Below are 10,619 nucleotides of genomic sequence, written 5' to 3' on the forward strand. Positions count from 1 at the left end.
TCAACCTGGAGCGGTGGGCAGTGAGCTTTGAGAACCATGAGTTTCACTGCCTGCACCCCCTTTTTTTTGACATATGCGGTTAACCAGTTATTATACAAGGTCCAAATAATGAACCTAGAAATGCTAATATTAGAAGTCCTGCAATGGAAGAAGGCATAGTAGTCAACCACGGGGACCAGTTAAACACGTTCTCATACCAAGATTCTTTCCTCTGGCAGTGTTCTCTCTTGCTGAGCCGTTGTCTGGCTAAAGCCTCTAATAATGCCTGGATGGTTAGCATAAGAACAGCAGGTTTTACCTAAAGCTATACAATTAAAGCAAGATCTATGCTTTATGAACACATTAGTATTGCATGTATGAATTAATATACAAGATTCTTATTTCATTTTACAGATTCTGAAACTAAGCTGTTCAAAAGGTAAATTCTGAAACTACGGTTGATGCAGTAAATGAATATATCAAAACAAACAAAAACTTTATCTAAATAGTTACATTTAAAAAAAACATTTAAAACTGGAAAGGGTCCTTCTTCAGTGAGGCTCAGGTGAGGCAGGTTGTGGCTGGGTGAGACTGAGTTGGGATTCTGGTTGCAGAGACTAATTGGTGAGTTTTTCACCTCACTAGGTAGAGAGCCTGTAAGGACTTAAGAAGGGAGAAGTTACCGATTTCTGTGAGCTTATTTTCTCTAATTTGGGGAGAAGTGGAGGAGGTCTTTCAAAGATGATTTCATAAGGTGCATCATGCTTTTAACAGAGGGGAGGGAAAGAGGCTTACCCAGTTTTTGCCAGTTTCTAATTTGAACTTGGTTAAAGTTTCTTTCAGGGCCTTATTTATCCTTTCTACCTGTCTTGAGCTCTGAGGCCTGTAAATGCAATCAATGTAACTTTTAATTAATTTCTAGAACCCTGGCTAAAGATTGACTGGTCTGGGTGATGAATGTTGGGCCATTGTAGGACCCCAGTGTTATGGGCAGGCCAAATAGAGGCACTATTTCTGAGACTAATTTCTTTGCTACTACCCGAGCTGTCTCCTGCTTGGTGGGGAAGGCTTCAGTCCATCCTGAAGAGGTGTCAATGAACACAAGCAAGTCCTTGAATCTGAAGGTACCCGGGCTGACTTCAGTAAAATCTCATCCCCAGTGTTCCCCCGGTGCTTGTCCATGAAGTTTCGTCCCTTGTTGTACTCCCTTGGAGGACCCTGGATTCACTCGTGTGCAGATGTGGCACTGGGCCGATAACTGCTTGGCCATTCGTTGCAGCCCCGGAATGTAATAGTCTCTTTTCAACAGTTCAATTAACTTGGTCTCTCTTAAGTGAGTGCTATGGTGAACCTGGGTTATGAGGTCTTGGCTGGAGGCTTCGGGTGCTACAATGTGGCCGTCCGGGAGCCTAACCCTAGCAGCAGATTTTCTTTTCCTCTCAGCTTGTTGCATAGTTCAACTTCTCCTGGAGTGTAGGTAGGGGTGTCCGCTAGCACCCTGGGTGGTAGGGCCGGCAGAATGTCAAGTGGCCCCACTGGTTTTCGGGCAGCTTCCTTTGTGGTCTGGTCGGCAAAGGAGTTGCTCCAGGCTATCTCAGACTCAGTTTTCTGGTGACCTGGGCAGTGTATGATGGCTACTTTCTTAGGCAGCAAGATGGCTTCAAGGAGAGCTAGGGTCTCTTCTCTGTTCCTAATTTCCTCCCCCTTCCCCACCGAGGTGAGTAATCTTTTCTCTTTATATAGTGTCCCATGAATATGTGCAGTAGCAAAGGCATACCTGCTATCTGTTTAGATGTTGACTGTCTTCTCCTTACCCCATCAGAGTGCTTGGGTCACAGCGATGAGTTCAGCTCGCCGAGCTGATGTTCTGTGGCTCAGGGCCTGAGCCCAGATGACAGTTCCTCTGGTAACTACTGCCGCCCCAGCATACCTGACTCTCTCTGAGACGAAGCTGCTCCCATCGGTGTACAGTGTGGCATCCATTTGCGGCCATGGGACGTCAGTCAGGTCTAGTCTGAGGCTGGTGATACTATAAAGGCTGTTGAGAGTCATCATCAGGCAAAAGGGTGGCTGGGTTAAGAGTAGAAGTTTTCAAGAATTGTACTTGTGGGGGGTTAAGGAGAAGAACCTGATATTGGGTGATTCTTGTATTGGAAATCCAATGATCAAGAGGGGCTGTGGGGCATGGTTTCCACCACAAGGGGAGCTATAATCTGGATAGTCTGTCCTAAAGTCAGTTTCAGTACTTTTTTGGTGAGGATGGCTGTGGCTGCAATGGCCCCGCAAGCAATTAAGCCACGCTGCTGCAACATAGTCCAGTTTTTTGGAGAGGTATGCAACGGGTCTCTTCCATGGTTCTAGAGTCTGGTCGATATTTACTTTATCTTGGTTGTTGAAGATGCACAGGGCTACTACCTTAACTAGCTCAGGCAAATTCTTGTCCATAAACCTTCCTATCCTTTGTTACTTTTTTTCTTAATATCTGGGGCTGACTGACTGACAAAAGCAAGGTTTTATTATTTGGGTCCTCTGGGTCAATAGGGGTGTATAACTGGTAAGACTCTAAGAGTCATTCTAAAAACACTGCCGGCGATTCATCCTTGGCCCGGAGGAATTTGCTTACCTTAGAAAGGTTAGTAGGCTTTCTGGCAGCAGACTGCAGGCCCTAGAGCAGAAACTGGCGATAGCGATGGAGAGCCTCCTTACCTTGTTTGGTGTTGGGGTACTAAGGCGGACAGGTATTTGGGATCACATGTTGAATATGAGCTAGGTCTGTAGTGAGCTGCCCATTTGGGTCATGCACAGTCTTGGCAGCCTCTCGGAGAATCCGTTCTCATTCCCTTGAGGCAAAAAAGGACCTGGAGAAGCTGTTGACAGTCATCCCAGCTGTGCTGATGGGTAAAGAAAATAGTTTCTAAAGGAGAGATTAGTCCCTGTGGTTTCTCTGAGAAAGAAAATTTTTGATGTTTCCAGTTATACAGACCTTTCTTGTTATCCGAAATTCCAATTTCAATATCAAGACCATGTATTTACTCAAATCATAGCTATCTAATTATTGTAATAGTTTTACTGTCATGGCCCAAATCAGACTCATGCCCTTTGCTTCTTTATAAGCCCCCTGTTTCTGAATAGTCAGGTCTATATTTGATATTTATGACATACAACAATTTATAATAATTGAAATTATCACTGATACCATTATACATGGACATATGAATAATAAAGATATTGACAAATTTCTAGGAACTTTATATAATTTCTGAAACACTTGTATTAGTAACATGTATTTATAAAAATGTAACTTAAATAAGGTTAAGCATTATTTATTACTTGACAATGCTTCTTATATAATTTAATATATTAAATAGACTGAATTAGTTTAACATTTTTCTTTTACAAGGTAACAAAACCAAACCTTCGAGATTTTCCAGGTGCCCTCTGGGAAATCTCAAAGTTATTTTGAGATAAAAGAAAAGATCCCATTTAGATTTTATGCTGGGAAATTTGTCATAATGTCACAAGGTTTGATCACTTGATTAAATAGGATCACATGTCACTATGAAACAATACTTAGTTATCTGTTTAACCAAAGTGATAATAAGAGATTTTAAAGGTGAATATGACTATATAAAAAATCTTAGCACTCTTAATGTTAAGAAGACTCAGTTTTTAAAAAGTAATCAAAGACATAATAAAGACTATACACAATAAATTATTTTGATAAGATATAGAATCTTCGTTTCTTGAGCGTATTGCTCACAGGTAAAGAAAAATCTTTTACAGTCTCTTATTAGGAACAGACTAATAATCCAAACTCTAGTTTTTGTGTCAATACACTGTTGATATTAAAGTTCATTTTAAAACCTTACGATAAATATATTTAACCTTAGCCAACTTGACTATATAAAACAAGATTTTCTCTTTCTTTTTACCACTTTATGTATTTACCTATGTTTCTATCCTTTATTTTCCTCCTTCGTGCCTCAAACGACCTTTAAATAACCTGAAACTATTCTAGGATAAAATTACTCTCCTTTTTCTTAAAAAAACACATCCTTCATATCTCGAAACACATTTTTTCCTTGCATACTTTGCATACAGAATTTTTCCTTCACTTGTATTATTCCTAGTAATTTATTTACATATACTAGAATTCATAATTCTTAGTAGCCTTTATTAGAGAAAACAATGAAGTAGGCAATTGTAAACTGTGTTTTATATATCAGCATTCAAAAGGTTAGCAAATTTATGAATATACCAATTTTATAATTTTTAAAGGCATATATTTTTTCATAGTACAATTTTTCAAAAATTGTAAAAATGTGGTAAAAGAATATGTTTACTAAGAGAGTCCAAAAGTAGATAAATTTATGTTTCAGTATATTTTTCTTATTTGGAAATGCTCTAGAGAGTCAGTGAATATCTATCATTAAACTTAACTAAATATTTTGCCAAAAAGATTTTGGAAACTATTTTTAAACATCAAGACTCATTTATAAGCTTTTAGGTTGAATTTATAATTTTATAATCTTAACTAGTAGAAATAGCATAAACTTATTTGACCAATAAACACAGGTAGAATAAAACTGTGTGTCTGACAACTTGAAGACATTCTTATTTTACTTAACCTACGATATTGAACTATCCTTATTACCAAAGATTATCTCAGATCATGTAGACTTGATAAAACAAAACATTTGGATTAGTTTCTATTTTTCTGACAATTTTAGGAAGACTTAATTTATCTATAAGTATTTACCTCTCTCCAAACCAACCAAAGCAGAGGTCTTCTACAAATCCACCTTTCATAAAAATAAACGCCAACCCAAACCGAAGAACTATTTAGAAAGGAGACTCTACCCTCTAGAATATTGCCCCACAGACACTCTGTGAACCTTCTAATCAAATTCACATTCAGTCACTCTCCAGACTCATACCTCCAACACAAATGCACATCCATCTCTCCACCAACCCTCAATAACATCCCGGCTTCCAATTGCCACCTACGCAACCATTTTCCTACTGCTCTTCCCTGCTCTAATCTAAAATATAAAGAAAGATTAGCCTAACAGACCCTTATTAGCTTCTTCAACTCTTGTATTTTCAATATTAAAAACAAACTCACTTCTATCACTGGGTATATTATTTAAACTTCTTGTACTTCAATTTCTTCATCTGTAAAACAAGAATAAAAAAAAACAACTAGAACCCTACCACTATGCATCAGGCACAAGACAGGTGCTGAACCACTGAATGAAAGAACGTTATCAAAAGTTAAATGCCTCAGCAACTCAAAGCACCTAGCGCACTGTTAGGGACACTGAAAGCGCACATTAAATGGAAGTCACTGCCATCAAAATCTTTAGTGCATCCCTACTGCCGACAAATTCCAATTTAAACCTTTCTGTACTGTTTTAAAAGAAGCCTGTGATTACTGTAGATAATATTCTGCACCTGAAAAGCTCTTTGTAGGTCAAGTGACCCCTCTGATGGCCACCCTGTTCCAAATGTGGGCCAATTTAACTGGTAGAACCTCTGAAGATCAAAGGGGGTGATGTGGGACCCATAACCTTGGGCCTACCACCTGAAGTCTTTGAAATTATTGAGGAGTGGGTCTGGAGGAAGCTTGACCCATGGCGGTCGGAACAGCGGAGAAAGAAAATATGATACCTGTAAAAGTTAAAAAGTTAGAGCAAGAGCCACGCATTCCCCCGGGGACCAGTCCAGCGGGGCAGTGGCAGCTAAGCCGAGAGAGAATAGACCTATAAGAAAAGGAAGAAGGATAAGAATGTATGACATTCAGAGAGACTACAATTTCAAAAACAAACACCAAAGAGACAGAGATGATGGCCCAACACAAGACAGGCGCCAGTGCAAACAGGACAAAACCAACCAACCAGGGTCAGGATCTGACGTCTCAGTCCTGACCAGACTAGGGAAGTTATGCCACGTCCAGCCTTCCACTAGTTCCCAGGGCCCAACCAACCAACCAACCAGATACCCAGAAACCTGAATACCTGTAGTGCAGTCTGACTCACTGGTGAAGCTGCTCCAGATGGCTTGTGCCCAATTGTTACAGAATTGAAACTTTTGTCCACCTGCCTTCCTGGGCGAGTCTGTCTGGCATCCAGGGCTGAGGAACGTCACTTAGAGGCCATCCCCTGGACGGGGCAGGTCCTCGCCCAAGATGGCTGGGGCCTCAGGTCTTAGAAGTCTTAGGAGATCTCCCTCCACTGGGGAAATCTCGCTGGGGCCTCCAAATGTTGTGGTGCATTCAAATCTAAGACCCACGGAGCCAAACGAGTTTAATTATGAGCCTTTATTAGCCAGCTGGTGACTGACTCTCCCCACTAGAGAGTTAGCCCCGAGCTTCCAGAGGAGGCAGCTTATAAAGCCTAAAACTACATCAAACAAATAAGCAGATTTACAGAAGCAGAAGTTAGCCGTTAGTACATCTTTGCACAGGACATCTCCTAGAACTACACCCTGGTTAAACATTAAGCAGATTATAGAAGCAGAAGTTGGCTGTTATTGTCTAGTACAAAGATATATTGTTTCTGGGGGACTCTTAAATTTTGTAGCAAACAGGGCCTGGTAGAGAGTTCTGTTATCTGCATCCTAGCAGTGATATTATTTTTTCCTTTGGGAGCTGGAACTTGAAGATATCACTCCCTGTCTTGTCTTTGTGACTAGCTTACTGGAGAATTTTTCACTCTTACAAAACAAGATAATACACCTAAGTTGCTACGCTTGAAAGGAAAGGAGGTCACAAAGAGGCCACGCAGTAGGGTGAGTCTTTGGTCCTGAGTCTGGAGACCGCCATGGCACCATTACAATACCACCCCTGCTCTTCTCTCCCCCAGCCTCTCTCACACACACACACCTACCCTCTTAGCAATTTTCAAATACACAATACAGTATTGTTAACCATAGTCACCATGCAGTACATCACTTCCCCAGGATTTATCCTTTTACAACTTTAAGATGTCTGTCTATTGGTGAGTCAAAGTCCTTGATTTTAATAGAGTTAAATGTATTTATACTACCATCAGTGTCTTTTTTAAAAAATTATTTCTACTCTCAACATCTAAACTATTTTTACCTACATTTTCCGCTAAGAACTTTAAGGATTTTTTTTTTTGACATTTAAGTCTTAGATTGATTTGGAGTTGATTTTCAAATTAAGACTCAATTTAAAATTTTTTTTCTATATGAATAACCATTTTTAATTGAACATTTGATCTTTTCTCCACTGATCTGTGTTATGGACTGAATGTGCCCACCTCTCCTTCATCTTTATATACTGAAGCCCTGACCTCCAACGTGATGATGTTAGGAGGTGGGGCCTTTGGGAGATAATCAGGCCTGGATGACATTGTGAGGGTGGAGCTCTATGCTGAGGTTATTGCCTTTATAAGAACAGGAAGAAAGACCATGTCTGCTTCTCTCAGCTTTGTGAAGATAGAACAGTCTGCAAGCCAGGAAGAAGGCCCTCATCGAGAATGCAATCTGCTGGCACCTTGATCTTGGACTTCCCAGAATTGCAAGAAATAAATGTCTGTTGTTTAAGCCACCAGTATATGATATTTGTTAGAAAAGACTGAACTAAGACAATCTGACTTGCCACTTCTTTTATACTCAAATGTTCCATATATATATATACACACATACATATACATATATATGTGTGTGTATATATATATATATCTTATTTTTGACCTCTCTAATCTATTACATTTGTTAGATTTTATCTGCGCACTAATACGTAACTTTAAAACAAGTCTTAATAATTGTTGCAGAGATGGTTAGGAAGAAGAGTCAGAGTCTGGAAATACTTTTACTAACATGAATAAGGGAGAGGAGGATTGGCAATGCTAGCATCCCCCACCCCTATCTCCATGGCCTTTTATTAAGTTTCACTACAATGCTGGCTTTGTAATTTAGTAATTGTTACTCTAAGGTCAGCAGATATTAGCTGGATACAAACTACAGCTAACTCCCAAATCTGGCCTCAAAGCCACCTCTGTGTTCTCAGCTATCTCCTCTTAAGTATCTTTTCTAGTTCCTGTCTCTGCGTTATCCTTGTCCCTAGAGCAAGAAGTCCCAAAATAGGTCAGGCGTGTGCGCCCTCCCTGCAATGTGTCCTTGTGTGCAAGTCCACATCTGCTTCTGACTGTGTTGCTCCAAGCACTAGGCATCCTGCAAGAACTGCAGGCGTTTCTCACAACAATAATTAGTAGGGCAAGTTTTTTTTACCTGCTCTTTTTTCTTAAGAAGTTTCTTAGATATTATTGATATTGTATTCTTTCATATGAATTTTACAGTAATGTTAAAGTACTGTTGTAATGTTCAAAGTAATGTTGTCCTGGGTAGGGGGAGACTTGATAACTTTAAAATATTGAATCTACTAGTTCATGAGCATCATATATTTCTTTGCTTATGTAAGTCATCTTAATGTATCTTTAAAAAGTCATGTAATTTCCCTGTATAGATCTTACACTTTAGATTTATCCCTAGCTACTTGATTTTTTTATGTTTGTAAATTGTATCTTTATTCAAAATGTCAATTTCTGTTTGTTGCTGTTTATAAAGTAAAATTATTTAATCCTGACTTTTCAAATTTTGTAAACTTACTAACTTTAAAAATTATGTTTTATCTGTAGGTAATTTTGGATTTTTTTGTGCACACTTTAAGAACAATTTTGTTTCTTCCTCCGCAGTCTACATAACTTGTATTTCTTTTCTATATCATGCTAACCAAAACCTCTAGTACAGTATCAAATAGATGTAATGGTGGGCATTTGTTTCTGATCTCAGAGGAAAGCGTTTAACATTTCACAATTTATATTTTGCTGTGTTTTCATATCATTTAAAGATTAAGGAAGTTTTCTTCTATTCCTAGTTTAAGGAGACCTTTCCCCCATTAGAAACAGAATTTAAACAAATACCTTTTCTGTGTCTATAAAAAATAATTGTGTGATTTTTCTCCTTTAATTTATGTTAATGAATGGTATTGTGCTTTTAATTTTCCTTTCTTGATATCAGGGTTATGCTAAACAAATAACATCTTTAGGGAGTGTTCTTTTTTTCTGTTCTATGAAATCATTAGTATAAGATTGAAATTATTTTTTCCTTGAATTTTTGGTAGTACTCATGACCAGATGGTCCTGAAATTCACTTATTTAATAGTCATCATGCTTCGGCTTTTTCTAATCTTGATGAATCAGTTTGATTATATTTCTAGCAATTTGTGTACTTCAACTAAAATTTTAGCTTCTTTTCAGAGAATTGTGTATAATATTTTATTATTACCTTTAAATTATCTGTGTCTACAATATTTGAGTTGCTATTCCCCATTCAATTCCTAATATTGGTTATTTGTGCCTTCACTCTAGTTTTTTGTACATTGCCAGAGATTTGTCAAATTTTATTAATATTTCTAAGAATCAACTTTCAGGTTTTTAAATTCTCTCTCTTAGGTATTTGTTTAATGAAATTAATTTCATTCATTTCTTTGCTTAATTACTTTTCTCCTTGACCTCTTTTGGGTTTGTTATCTCTTGTTTTCCTCATTCTTGAGAAGGATAATTAATTCATTAATCTTTAGCCTTTCTCTTTTTCTAATACATTTATTAAAGGCTGTTAACTTTTCTCTAAATACTGCTTAATTGGATCCTATGCGGTTTGTTATAATGTATCAAAATAGTTCATTCAGTTCAAAATAACTTCTAATTTTAGTGTGATAATCTCTTTGACCCACAGGTTATTTAGAACTGAATTTAAAATTTTTCAAACGTGGGATATTTTTGTCATATTTTCGTTATTGATTTCTAGCTTAATTGCAATATAAGATAATATGCTTGTGTAATTTCCATCTTTAGCTTATTTGTTGAAACATTTTTTTACACATAATGTGGCCAATTTTTATAAATGATGAATAAAATAATATGCATTCCATACTTGCTGAATTTGATGTTCTATACATGTCTAGTAAGTCACTTTTCTTGTCTCTAATGTAATAATTGTGTTCCTTCCAGGTGCAGAACCAACCAGCCAATTCATTTGCCATTGCTCAGCTATCTCTATGTACATCCATACCTCAAACCATGTCTTTTTCCATTAAAAAGTGGATGTACTGCTTATAGTTCTGCTTACTTGACACATTTTCCTTTACCACTGTCCTTCATGCCCACCCTTGTGTTGACTTGTAATTCATCAGTTAAACATTGTTGGTTTGCACCAACCATATGTAAACTTGGGCCAAGATCTTTTCTCCTCTGCAACTGGTCATAGAGAATCTTCCTATGAAATCATAGGTATGAATTGGGAGAGACTTTGGTGCAATAGAGGTAGGTGAAATAGGAGTCCAGACCATCTGTTCATGAAATTTCTTCTGGACTTGCTTGGAGCCAGTTCTAAACTGACCATTTCTATTATATAAGAATTGCTTCTATAGCTACCTAACCTTATGATGATGGTATAATCATTTGGTATCCCCTAGTCAATCACTCAGTCTCTACTAGGGCTCAAGAATGTGATAGGATCTGTTTATAAACTGAGAGAAGTTATCTGCTATAGAAGGCTTGGGTCTGCATTGTAAGATTTGCACATTTGTGGCTTGTCAGAAAATCCACACAGCA

Source organism: Rousettus aegyptiacus, unplaced genomic scaffold (genome assembly GCF_014176215.1).
Source record: "Rousettus aegyptiacus isolate mRouAeg1 unplaced genomic scaffold, mRouAeg1.p scaffold_m13_p_7, whole genome shotgun sequence".
NCBI classification, from domain to species: domain Eukaryota; kingdom Metazoa; phylum Chordata; class Mammalia; order Chiroptera; family Pteropodidae; genus Rousettus; species Rousettus aegyptiacus.